This window comes from Haematobia irritans, chromosome 5 (assembly GCF_050003625.1).
Source record: "Haematobia irritans isolate KBUSLIRL chromosome 5, ASM5000362v1, whole genome shotgun sequence".
In the NCBI taxonomy this organism is placed as follows: Eukaryota; Metazoa; Arthropoda; class Insecta; order Diptera; family Muscidae; genus Haematobia; species Haematobia irritans.
In genome coordinates, this window is record NC_134401.1 from 141,838,122 (window position 1) to 141,852,782 (window position 14,661).

The window sequence follows — 14,661 nt, forward strand, 5'->3', positions numbered from 1 at the left end:
ACTCATATGACCACAGATGCCAATTTTTTGCTCCGATTTAGTTCAAATTTTGCACAGGGAGTAGAATTAGCATTGTAGCTATGCATGCTAAATTTGAAATCGGTTCAGATTTAGATATAGCTCCCATATACATATATATGTTTTTCTCATTTCGACAAAAATGGTCAAAATACCAACATTTTCCTTGTAAAATCGCCATTGTTTAGTCCAAAAGTTGTAAAACTGAATCTAATTTTCCTAAACTTCTAATACATATATATCGAGCGATAAATCATAAATAAACTTTTGCGAAGTTTCCTTAAAATTGATTCAGATTTAAATGTTTCCCATATTTTTTTACTAACATTGTGTTCCACCCTAGTGCATTAGCCGACTTAAATTTTGAGTCTATAGATTTTGTAGAAGTCTATCAAATTCTGTCCAGATCGATGTATGTATTTGGGACAAACCTTTATATATAGCCCCCAACACATTTGACGGATGTGATGGTATGGTATCGAAAATTTAGATCTACAAAGTGGTGCAGGGTATAATATAGTCGGCCCCGCCCGACTTTAGACTTTCCTTACTTATTTCCTTATTTTCAATTTACTAGAGTATACAAGACCATTGAATATGGTTATGTTCTTAAAATTTTTGTGGACATGTTGGTGAAAATAAAAAAATTAAGACTAGATGTTGGACCTGACACAAAAATCCTATACATTAGATTACAATAAATAGTCGAGAAATTAACAAATTCTAATTTTTTATTTAAAAATTTGTAAGTCATTTTGATAACTACCACTGTCGAAAGCAGTTATATAAAGTTTCCCATTTCGTTTGCAATACATGGATATATCATTGAATACCCATCAAAAAAATTTGGAAGTTCTTCTAAAGGCACGACTTTAAAAGCACTTCCAAATGATGTTCTTTATTTTAACTACACGCACTGAAAAAAATATTGTCGTGAGATAAAAGATTTCATGTATTTAAAATACGAATGCAAATTTTGTTTAGCATAGAAGTTGCATTTCTCTAATACACAGTTTTTTCCTTGTCCAAAAGACGATAAATTTTTCAATGAAGTCGTATAGTCGTATCCTTATAATTAAGTGATTTGACTTAAAAATGGGTATCATAACATGAAAAAAAATTTTGGGCTAAGATCAACATGACTTTAATAATTCAGAAAAAATTGTTAAAATTAATGAAATTGTTTTTAAATTTGTTGCCTTTTTGCATCTTGACTACAAAGCAAAAAATTGTTCAAATATAGGACATATTTTTCAACACTTTATTTTAAAGACGTTTTTACTTGAAACATAGCATAATTTCTACTGGAAGTCGAGTCTGAAATTTGAAAATAAAGTTGTCATTAACTCGTTTTTAAAGGGCTTTGATAGCATATGAAGAAAAAAACTGAAAAAACGAAAAATTAAAAGTTGCTTCCTAGAAGCAAGTACACAAGTCCCAAATTTCAAAGAGAATTGTGTCTTAGAAATATCCTTACTTGTATTCTCCGCTTCTTTGGCTCGGAATCAATACCAAAATTTTTAAAGTAAAAACAAAATCTTTGGAACCGGGCATGCTTTTTTTCAGTGCAGGTTAGGTTAGGTTAGGTGGCAGCCCGATGTATCAGGCTCATTTAGACTATTCAGTCCATTGTAATACCACATTGGTAAACTTCTCTCTTATCACTGAGTTCTGCCCGATTCCATGTTAAGCTCAATGGCAATGACCTGTTTTTTATAGCCGAGTCCGAACGGCGTTCCACATTGCAGTGAAACCACTTCGAGAAGCTTTGAAACCCTCAGAAATGTCACCAGCATTACTGAGGTGGGATAATCCACCGCTGAAAAACTTTTTGGTGTTCAGTCGAAGCAGGAATCGAACCCATGACGCATGTGTATGCAAGGCGGGCATGCTAACCATTGCACCACGGTGGCTTCAGTGCAGGAATATCTTTTAATTTAATTTTTTATAACTCTCATTTTTTTCATATTTTTGATGGGAAATTTTAACTTTTTTTGTTAAAAACAGAGTAAGAATTAATAAAATGGGACATATTATTAAAATTTTGTCGATAAAAATTCTAAATCCATTCTAGAAAAATTGCGAATTTTTGAAAATATTTATGGTGAAATGTTTCAAACAAGCGTTAAAAATCATAAAAAAAAACTATAAAAATTATTTATTTGGCAAAATATCACAATTTTTTTTAGTTAACATCCAAAACACTGAATTCAGATTACACCATAAAAAGTGATTCAAATTTAGTGCAACGGCTATTGAAATGGTGGACATCCATCCTAGGACAAGCCCATGTTAAATTCATCGCTTCTGCGCCAATTTTGCACCACTTCCGGATCCAAAAAGAACATTTTCACTACCTTTTTGGCGACGCTTTCTTTTGCTGGGTAATTGTTCAGAAATTTTACACATAGCAAAAACCAACATATGGGTCCAGATGTATATATAATTCTCTACAAGGGTTAATATTCTGGGAAATTCCTTTGGAATCCTTAGATTAGTTTAGGTCTAATGGCAGCCCGTCATTTTAGGCTCACTACTGAATTAGGCAAATATGACTAGATTACCCATATATTCCCCAAAATCGCAGCGATGGTTTCCCCATATTGTACGCATATTCTACACCACATTTTCCGCATCTGTTAAGTTTTAGATACTGCTACGATTTGTGTAAATATAGCGTAATTTGGCCCCCTAAATGACCCCTTAAATTCAGTTATTTGACTCTAGGCGAACATTTTTCACTACTATTTTCCTAAAAACGGTTTAATTGTACCAAATTTTATCCAAATCGGTTAAGATTTTAACCCTTTCACTACCGAAATAAACCTAATGTTAAAAACTTTAATTTTTCTTCTGTTTTTACTTGTACTAGCAGTATGTAGAACGAAAATTGCCATTTGGAAAACCTACCTCAATTACTTCAAGAGCTTTATGAACTTGTTCTGAAAACTTGATTCTTGAATTGTGACCAAATGGCCTTACAAAAATAAGCGCTATTTGGCCTATAATATACCTCAAAGTGTGAGAAAAAACACAAAAAAGAATCCGAAAAAGTATCAGCTATAGTTTTTGTATGAATTTCCATTTACTAGAAACATACAGTAGAAAAATTTTCTCAAATTTTCGTATTTTTCGTTTATTGCCAAAGAAGTTTATAAAAATTTATTTTAGACCTCATCAATATGGAAAATATTTATAGATTATTTAGATTAAAGCCTCTACTTTAAAATAACATCAAGAAATAAATCGAAACTAAGTGGGAAAATAGAATTTGGTGTACATCGGTAGTGAAAGGGTTAATATATAAGAATATAAGCAAATTTTAAGGGCTTCAGATATCTTCGAAAGTGGTGGTCTACAGAATGATGAATATCATAATATAGTCACTCCCTCCCGATTTTAGACTTTCTTCACTTTTTTTATGTACCAATGTGTATTAACTAAAGTTTTAGCTAAAGAGTGATACGGTCAAAATTTGGTCAAGGGAAAACGGGTGTAAATCGGTGAAATCGTTTATTTAAAAAATCAAATTAATTTTTTTTTCAAGTTCAATTAGTATAAAATTCAGGAAAAATATTCAGTTAGGCTTTCGCTTTTCCAAATCCGAATTGCCGGGCCTCACGCTTGACACCTGCCATCAGATTTTGTACAGCCACCTTGTCCACCTTCTTCGCCGCAGAAAGCCAGTTTGCCTTGAACTGCTCGTCCTTAGCAGTTTTTTTTTGGTCTTCTTTAGGTTCCGCTTGACAATAGCCCAGTATTTCTCAATTGGACGGAGCTCTGGCGTGTTGGGAGGGTTCTTGTCCTTGGGAACCACATGCACGTTGTTGGCGGCGTACCACTCCATGGCCTTTTTTACCGTAATGGCAAGATGCCAAATCCGGCCAAAACAGTACGGAACAACCGTGTTTCTTCAGGAAAGGCAGCAGACGTTTATTCAAACACTCTTTCACGTAAATTTCTTGGTTGACAATCCCGGAAGCTATGAAAATGCTGCTTTTCAAGCCATAGGTACAGATGGCTTGCCAAACCAGATATTTCTCTGCGAACTTTGACAGTTTTATGTGCTTGAAAATATCTGCTACCTTTCCCCTTCCTTTTGCCGTATAAAACTCCTGTCCCGGAAGCTGCTTGTTGTCGGCTTTGACGTAGGTTTCGTCGTCCATTACCACGCAGTCAAACTTCGTCAGCATCGTCGTGTACAGCCTCCGGGATCGCGCTTTGGCCGTCGTACTTTGTTTATCATCGCGATTTGGAGTCATTACCTTCTTGTAAGTCGATAGTCCGGCTCGTTTTTTGGCTCGATGCACGGTTGTAGACGATACACCCAGCTTATTTGCGGCATCTCGGAGAGAGAGGTTAGGGTTTCGCTTGAAACTACCGGCAACTCTCTTTGTCGTCTCAGCGGCTTCCGGGGACAAACGTTCCCCAAACACTTTAATTACATTTGTAACGGTTGATTTGGCAACTTTTAGCGATTTTGCCAGCTTTGCGTGCGAGTAGCTCGGATTTTCGCGATGCGCGAGCAAAATTTTGATACGCTGCTCTTCTTGCTTGGACGGCATTTTGACAACTGAAGAGTGAATTCCTTTCTCTTTGTCGTCTCAGCGGCTTCCGGTTTTCGATTTCCCCCCGATCCAGACTTCCTGGCTGTCGACAAACGTTCCCCAAACACTTTAATTACATTTGTAACGGTTGATTTGGTAACATTTAGTGAGTTTGCCAGCTTTGCGTGCGAGTAGCTCGGATTTTCGCGATGCGCGAGCAAAATTTTGATACGCTGCTCTTCTTGCTTGGACGGCATTTTGACACCTGAAGAGTGAATTCCAAAATCAAAATAGGAGCAACATTCTAGACACACACACAATGAGGGGTGTTCAGGTTTTTTAAATGCAAAATTGAAAGAAATACGTCAAGTTTATATTGACCAAATTTTGACCGTATCACCCTTTAGCATTGTTAATATGGTCATTGACACATCTCAGTTTTCAACGGAAAAGAAAATCTCCAAAGAAGAAATTACATTTATGCATAAATTAAAAGATATAGAATGCTAGGATATCTTGTGTAGACTGAAGTGAATCGTATGTTGGCAGATGACTTCTAATTATGACTGATGCGAGCAATTAGCTACTTGTCGTTAATTCATTTCTATTTACAAGTAAGATCCATTACTTTCAAAAGGCATTCAAAAGTTGGTTTTTTGTTTGGATAGTGTTACAAAAAATCTAAATCATAATAAAAAGGCGAAATAAACAAGTAGAAAGAGGCAACGTCAACACAGTATGGTACCCTTAAGTAAACATGTGGGATGTAATATTATTTATGCCCATTTTAAAGAATTATTATCAAATGGACATTTTTTATTAGCCAAATTTGAATAACTGAGAACCGCTTCAAAATTTGGGGATATATTTATACAAGTGAAATTAAGACGATAAATAAAATATGACAACTATATTTAAATAGGAACCGATTTGCAGGCCAATATATTGGATTATCTATTTGGAAAATTTTAAGATGATGTTTGAGTCGGTCAGTGTGATGTCAGACTAGTAATAGTTGTAAATATAGAAATTTAATTTACAAAATTCCTCTGGTGGCAAGCCCTTCTAGGGCATATATTTGTCAAAAGTCTAGAATTTTTTTTTCGCTTGAAATAAGAATTAGCTTCATTTGTTGGACCATGCGTTTAAAGCAAAAATTAAGTAAATCTTCCACATTATAATTCAGAGAATATTCGTCTAATAAACTTCTTCTCATATAACATGTTTGTTCATTAGGTGCAATTCTTTTATACCTTACCAATATTGTATTCTTTTTTAATGAAACAGCAGCCAGTATCAAATAATCGCGTACTAGGAAAAACTCACAGTAGACTACATAAACAATTGCCCTTTTATTAGCAATGGCAAAAACAATGATGCTAATGCTGCATGCGATAGTACTTGCAGCGATAAGTTTAACACGCAAACACGCTATCGTATTATTTTATCCTCTTGTTGTTGTTAATTTTCCTATGATGTTGTTGGTATATACAATAGACAAAAAGCAACGATAAAAAAACATTTGATATGCAATCTCGCTTTAATATCACTCTTCTGTTCCCCTAAGCCCTCCACGACAATAGATTCAGTTTTCAGCATAAAATAGCTACTACAACATAAGTGCTAAGCATTGATTGTACATGGAAAGAAAAAATTGTATTTAGTTTAGCAATAATTTTTAGAATTAAATTCTGAGTCGATTTAGCGATGTCCGTCTCTCTGTCTGTCTGTTGATGTATTTTTGTGTGCAAAGTACAGCTCGCAGTTTTAGTCCGATTGTCCTAAAATTTAGTATAGGGTCCTGTTTCGGCTCAAAGACGATCCCTATTGATTTTGGAAAAAATCGGTTCAGATTTAGATATAGCTGCCATATATAGTTTTCACCGCTCTGGTCATAATTGGCGTGTATATCAACCGATCTTCCTCAAATTCCGTACATCCGAATATTTTATGAGTCTCGAAAACCAAAACTATCAGCCAAATCGGTTCAGATTTAGATATAGCTCCCATATATAGCTTTCGCCCGATTTACACTCATTTGCCTACAGAGGCCATTTTTTGCTCCGATTTAGTTGAAATTTTGCATAGGCAGTAAAATTAGCATTGTAACTATGCGTGTCAAATTTGGTTGAAATCGGTTCAGATTTGGATATATCTCCCATATATACCTTACGCCCTATATGGACTTATATGGCCACAGAAGCCAGATTTTTGGCCGAATTTGGTTGAAATTTTGCACTAGGAGTACAATTAGTAGTATAGTCAAGTGTGCAAAATTTGATTGAAATCGGTTCAGATTTAGATATAGCTCCCATATATAGCTTTCGCCCGATTTACACTCATATGACCACAGAGGCCAATTTTTTGCTCCGATTTAGTTGAAATTTTGCACAGGGAGTAGAATTAGCATTGTGGATATGCGTGCCAAATTTGGTTGAAATCGGTTCAGATTTAGATATAGCTCCCATATATAGCTTTCGCCCGATTTACACTCATATGACCACAGAGGCCAATTTTTAACTCCGATTTAGTTAAAATTTTGCACAGGGAGTAGAATTAGTATTGTTGCTATGCGTGTCAAATTTGGTTGAAATCGGTTCAGATTTGGATATATCTCCCATATATAGCTTTCGCCCGATTTACACTCATATAATCACAGAGGCCAATTTTTAACCCCGATTTAGTTGAAATTTTGCAAAGAGAGTAGAATTAGCATTGTAGCTATGCGTGCCAAATTTGATTGAAATCGGTTCAGATTTAGATATAGCTCCCATATGTATGTTTTTCTGATTTCGAAAAATGGTCAAAATACCAACATTTTCTTGTTAAATCGCCACTGCTTAGTCGAAAAGTTGTAAAAATGACTGTAATTTTTCTAAACTTCTAATACATATATATCAAGCGATAAATCATAAATAAACTTTTGCGAAGTTTCCTTAAAATTGCTTCAGATTTAAATGCTTCCCATAGTTTTTTTTACTAAAATTGTGTTCCACCCTAGTGCATTAGCCAATTTAAATTTTGAGTCTATAGATTTTGTAAAAGTCTATCAAATTCTGTCCAAATCGAGTGATATTTAAATGTATGTATTTGGGACAAACCTTTATATATAGCACCCAACACATTTGACGGATGTGATATGGTATCGAAAATTTAGATCTACAAAGTGGTGCAGGGTATAATATAGTCGGCCCCGCCCGACTTTAGACTTTCCTTACTTGTTTTTACTAAAATTGTGTTCCACCCTAGTGCATTAGCCAACTTAAATTTTGAGTCTATAGATTTTGTAAAAGTCTATGAAATTCTGTCCAAATCGAGTGATATTTAAATGTATGTATTTGGGACAAACCTTTATATATATAGCACCCAACACATTTGACGGATGTGATATGGTATCGAAAATTTAGATCTACAAAGTGGTATAATAGAGTCGGCCCCGCCCGACTTTAGACTTTCCTTACTTGTTTTATTTTGTGAAAGAATATTTTTACATTATTAAAGAAAAAGTTGGAGCATCGTTAGGAATATGAAAATTACATCGCGATTTTTCTAAATTTTTTCTAAGCAAAAAACTTAAAGGATTATCATCTAAACAGCTATTATTATACTATACTGAATCACTAAGATAGATTACCTATAGCATATTACACCAAAAAATTATTTACCCATTTTCTAAAATATTTATATAATCGAAATGGGACTGTCACGAATCCAAATTTATGAAATGCACATTTTTCTTGCACCATTGAAAATATTTAAAGCCACTGATATATACGCCTCATATTCAGCAATGATATCATAAACTTTATTTCTATGTGTACCAGCATCGTTTCGGACTTCTCTCGCATTGTAAATGTAAAAACCGACGGATCATTGAAGAAGAAACTTAAATATATTATCCATATATATTGTATTTTAATGTTGTTGCTTTGCTGTGAATTTATTTTTGCAGTTGTTTTTGTTGTTGTAGTTACTGCTGGTGGTATTTTATCTCATATGCGGAAACATAAACACAGTTATGATTTCTGCTTACTGAAATCTTCAAGCGCGCCATCGCATTGCATTAATAAACCAAAAACAACAACGAAAAATCTACACATGCGCTCTATTCGTTTGAATGAAATTGTACTCACATTGTTTTCACATTTTTCACTTACTTGTTCACCGAACACCCCACTAGTTTATATGGATTCTTGAATTTATGTTTAATTATTTTTATTCTATTTGTTGAGTTTTCTGGCCATGGTGTGTAGTAAGAACAACAAAATTGAAATAAAAAATCATGGAAATGCGGTTTATGGTCAGAATTCAAAAGGCATTGCTTAATTCGTGATGATGGCAACATTAGCAGTGGGGGTCACTAGCCTATTTTGTTACGGAACATGTCATTAGAATATGATTTATAAGCCACCATATTGTGGCAGGTGTGAATTTATAGAAATTTAACACCTGTTGAAAGTTAATATGGACATTAGAAACAAAATTTCGGCAACAATTTTCAAGTTGACCTGCAACTTGGGATAATAACACAGTACATGGCAGGACATATCTTTCCTTTTTATTTTTTATCAATCATTCATCGCATTGTTTTGCCACAAAACAACGGATAGAGTAAATGGTTGATCATACATTAGTGACTTAATATGAAAGAAACCTAACTTTTAGGGCACACAACAGTTTCAAGGACACATTTCATTAAAATAAGGAATCTTTAATTTAAAAAATCCGTAATATTTACTTTAAGTATTTTCATTAAATTTAGGACACAAATCTTTGCGTCTTTGAAGTAAGGCAAATATTCTTTAAATTAAAGAAAAAATTTTGAATCATAGGATTACAGATAAAAAGATGTAAAAATTGGCTAATAATTGTTTTGAGGATTTTGCATCTTTGTTTTTAAATTTTGAAATATCGCAAAAACAAAACGGAAATTAGGTAAACGCGATATGTATCCTAATTTTAAATGTATGCAGCCCAGATTTAAGGCTTATATCTCTTAATTTTGAAGAACAGCATCGTTGGTGCAGAATCAATACCAAAATCCTTAAGAGAAGATTAAAATCTTTGAATACGTGTAATCCTTTGTGTTTGTGTATAATTTGGATTTTTAAACTGACATTTACATGTAGCTTTCTTAATAGACCTCAAAAAGAGATTTAGATTTTGGTTAATAGCTCCCTAAACAGTGTTTGTATTTTCTTTGGTTCGGAATCAATACCAAAATCCTTAAGGGAAGGTTAACATCTTTGAATCCCAGCAAACTTATTTTTGAGTGCACTGGAAAGTATTTTGTCTTGAGCCCAAAGATTTTCAGTCTTTAAAAAATGAATGCGGGTGTTGCTCGGTATGGAAGACGAATTTCTAAGCATTTTACTCATTGACCAAAAGTCGATAAATTATTTATTCAAAGCGTTTGTCCTTAGAATTAGGAGATTCTACTTTAAAAAGGATATCTTTACTTGAGGTCAATTTGCCCTAATCAATTGTACGAAAATCTAATTTAAAATTAGATCAAATTATATGATTTTGCGTAACTTAACTACAAAGCTGAAACGTATTCAAAAACTTATTAAAAATTATTAAATCAAGACTTTATTTTAAAGACGCTTTTAACTGGGAACATGGCATAATTTGAAGTCGATCCTGAATCCAGAAATTTAAATCATGATGAACATGTTTTTAAAGGTTCAATTTTTATTCTTATTATTTTTGAGAAAAGTACATAATGTTCTTCTGCTTTAGTAAACATTAATCTTATTTGAGCGCTATAAAAATTTATACTCACTTTTAGTTAAAATAAAGAAAATTTCTTTGGGCTTAAAAAAAAGAAAATTTCTTTGGGCTGGAGAAAATTTCTTGAATAATTTTAAAAATAAACTTCAACAAAGTAAAATTTTTGCAAAAAAAAAACTTAAATTAATTTTGGAATTGGTTTAAGAATAGACTTTTCTTTTGCATAGAACAACTTTCAGATATACTAATATTATATAAAAGCTCAAAATATTTAAATTAATATTTAGAATCATTAATAAAAGAATTACTAATTTTATTTCTTAATACATAACTTCAGTTCCCCAAAGAATAGGTACCCAGCAAAAAAAATTGGAAGTTGTTCCACAAACATTTCTTTTAAAGCCCATCCCAGAATCCCCCATTGAGTGTTTTCAACTTCCGATGCAGTCCTTTTGGACAAGCCCACAAACATTTCTTCTAAAGCGCATCGTGGGATCCCCCAATGATTTTTTCCACTTCCGATGCAGTCCTTTTGGACAAGTACACAAACATTTCTTCTAAAGCGCATCTTGAGATCCTCCAATGATTTTTTTCTTCTTCCGATGCAGTCCTTGTGGACAAGTATTAGAAAGAACGCAATCAGGCTTTTTGAAGTGCAAATTTTGTACAATTAAATTTTACAAAAAAATAGAAAACTAAAAAAATTGGTTGATAAAAAATTGTTTTTTTTTCGCTTTTTAAATTTCTTCATTCAAATTAACTTCCAGGGCACAACGTCTAAAGCAATGCAAAGGATCCAAAAAATGGAGTACTTCCGTCCTATGACAAGCCCATGTAAAATTCATTGAAGATGATGGAAGTTTGCACTACTTCCGGATCACAGATTGGGGATCCAAACTACTTTTTTGGAAGTTCTTTTTTTGCTGGGTAACGTCTTATGAAAATCACAATTAAAAAGCACAGAGATAATTTTATTACAACAACACATAAAAAAATTATTTTTGTCTTCAATTACTAAAATAATCGATGCAATTAATTTTTAATTGAAATTTATTTAAAACAGAAATAATAGTAGTAACCACCAACGTCAATGAAATAAACTAATTGTGATTTAATTTTTTGAGATTGATTTTTGGTTTGATTAAAAAATTTGTTCAATCATTTAGATGTTTAATTGAAAACGTTTTAAAATTCATTTAAAAGTTGTAATTGAAAAAATATTGTTGATATTTTTCTATGAACTGTAGACGGCTTTTGATTAATGCATTTATCTTTCTGCAGCGGTTGCGCTGACTGAACCATATATTTGAGGGAAGACTCACTTCAATTTTTTTATTATTACTATTATTTCCCAGCAAAAAAAGAGTTTCGAAAAACGTAGTTTGGATCCCCAATCTGTGATCCGGAAGTAGTGCAAACTTGGATAATCTCCAATGAATTTTACATGGGCTTGTCATAGGACGGAAGTGCTACCTTTTTGGATCCTTTGAATTGCTTTAGAAGTTGTGCCCTGAAGTTAAATTGAATGAAGAAATTTAAAAAGCGAAAAAAAACAAATTTTTTTCAACCAATTTCACTTTTTTTTATCCATATGTTTTATTACACAATTATTTTCCTATTATCTAATTTTTACAATTTGAAAAACTTTTTCGCTCCGACCAGGGGTTGAACCTGGGTTTGCTGGCACCATAACAGAACGCCTTAGCACACTCAGCCACAAACGCCATTGAACATAAAGCGTCGAAAGGTCAATTCAAATGTTTGTGATATGATCGTAATAAGCACCAAGGAATAACATTCTAATTGCTTCTCGAGATGTTCTTTATTAGTATGAACGAAAAAATAAGAAACGCAGGTTCAAATCTCACCAGCAGCAATTTTTTTATCAAATATTTTTCTAAAAAATTGTATTTTATATCATGCATGGTTTTTATTTTTTATTTTCGGCATATATTTTCGTATAAATAAATTTCTTCCATTAAAAATCAACAAAAAAATTAAACATTCTCGTAATTTGCAAAACCTTCTCAATGAATTTTTTTTTACTTTTTTATTAATTTTCTATTTTTTTAGTTTTTTATTAGTTTTCTATTTTTTTTTTTTTGTAAAATTTAATTGCACTTAAAATAGCCTGATTGCGTTCTTTGTAATACTTGTCCACAAGGACTGCATCGGAAATAGAAAAAAATCATTGGGGGATCCCAAGATGCGCTTTAGAAGAAATGTTTGTGCACTTGTCTAAAAGGACTGCATCGGAAGTGGACAAAAATCATTGGGGGATCCCACTATGCGCTTTAGAAGAAATGTTTGTGGACTTGTCCAAAAGAACTGCATCGGAAGTTGAAAAAACTCGATGGGGGATTCTGGGATGAGCTTTAAAAGAAATGTTTGTGGAACAACTTCCAATTTTTTTTGCTGGGTTATAATTAAAATCTACGTGAAATGGGTCTACCAAAAATATGAATCCAAGAAAATACATGGAAAATCATAATTTTGAAGCGATTTTGAAGGGCTTTAAGATTTTAGTCAAATTTTAAAAGATGGCATAAACCTCAAATTCTTATTTTTTTATTTGGAAGAATATATATTTTTTATGATATCCTTCACATATTTTAATTAAAACCAATTTATTAGGTTTTGTTTACGATGTCATATAACCTATGGCAAAGGCTCTCCGACACTTTAATTTTTTATACGTGTTTTTAACAAATTGATAAAATAAATTCTTATTGTTTTTTATTTCCTTTTTATCAGAATAATAAAAATCACTTTAATATGTGACTTTCAGTAACACTAATTCCTTTAAATACTGAAATTTTTTAAAATGACTCACCTCTTAAGACGGTTTATTAAATTTCATGCACATGTAATCCTTCTTTGTTATTTCTGTGTTTATAATTTTTGTATTTAGTTTTTTTTTTTTTAATGTATTCCTTAAAATTTTTAAAAATTGTTTTCACATTATTTTTCACATATTTTCACTAAAATCTGTGCGTACATTGTTTTAGTTTCAGCAGATATTCCAATTATTTCTTATCATCTCTGTTCCAAAAATTCTTGAACCGTTTTTTCATTATTTGGCTTAAGAATAATAATGATTTTTAGCTTTAGAATTTTCATATTGATTTTTTCTTTGTTTTTATTTTAGATAAAAATGTTGTAAAACAATTCTTCCTCTAATCACGAAATATCTTATTTAATACTTCAATTATTTTTATTTGTTTTTTTATGAAACATTTTTCAGTGAAACATTTTTTAATATTCAAATTAATTTCATGTTTTTATCTTGTCAATTATCATTAACACTATCAGAATTTATACACTTGTTTGTAAGAAAAAATTTCTATAGATTTTTAAAATATTTAAAATATTTTCTTTAATAGCTATGTCACTTTATCTCCTTTAATTTTTTTTTTTAAATTAAAATTTATTATTTTTGTATGAGTTGTTAATTCACATTTTGCCTTGACCTATATTTCTGTGTCACACTAATCCAAATTTAATGTTGCATACATCAATTCACTTTTTCTCCCTTGGGATACCCTTTTGTGATGAGTTGATAATTTTCTTTTTTTTTTTTGGCTTGCAAATGATTTCCAATTTTTGCTGATTTTCTTTTATTTTTCTCTATTTCACGCGCGTCTATGTCCATCAAGGTCGCCGCTATTAGACTGAATGTTCACTTCGTGTAAGCCTAACTTCTTCATTGGTCTATCTGTACTGGCTTTTGGCCATAGCACCAATAAGAAGACACACCACACAACAGAAGTTAGCCATCTAACCAGACGTACGTAACGTCATTCAAAGCCACTTGTGACTTGCGTCTGCCGAAGATGTTGCTGTTGTCTTACAACGACTTTGGTCTAAGAAAAATCTAATGTTTTGAACAACGACAACGACGACAACATCCACGACGACTTGCATCTATGCTTGTTTTTCTTTGATTTTCTTTTAAGCCAAAGCTTTTTCTTTGATGAACGGTAAACAATGAAATGCAAGCTAAGAGGTCTAGACAATTGGCCGGTTGGTAGTTTGCTTCGTATTGTTAACACTTGAGCAGGTGGCTGTGGGTATTTTGCTTGGGAGCAAGTTGATATTGCTGCCGGCTCTGTTGTATAACTTGAGAGTACACAATGTGAGCTTTTTTATAATGTTTTGATTTTATTCTCTTCTAGAAAAAGGTCTGAAGAGAAAGTTTTATAAAGTGAAAATTACATTACATGATGAGAACTTTATTTCAGTTTGTGCTATAAGAGAGGAAATAAATTTTGGTAAGAGTTACTGGTAAAGCCTATGTTAACTTAACAGAGGTTTTGAAAATAACATTACTATAGGTAAATAAGATGGTGACAGCGTTATTTAG

General features: G+C 32.4%; 1 protein-coding gene across 1 annotated transcript in view; it reads right to left on the minus strand.

Moving 5' to 3' along the window:
• sha (shavenoid) overlaps positions 1-14,025 on the minus strand; it is a 70,603-nt gene extending 56,578 nt beyond the window's left edge. Inside the window, exon 1 of the mRNA XM_075311077.1 lies at positions 13,132-14,025. The gene's annotated coding sequence lies outside the window, so the exon portion shown is untranslated. The remainder of the gene's footprint in view (positions 1-13,131) is intronic.
• Between the last annotated feature and the right edge of the window lie 636 nt (positions 14,026-14,661).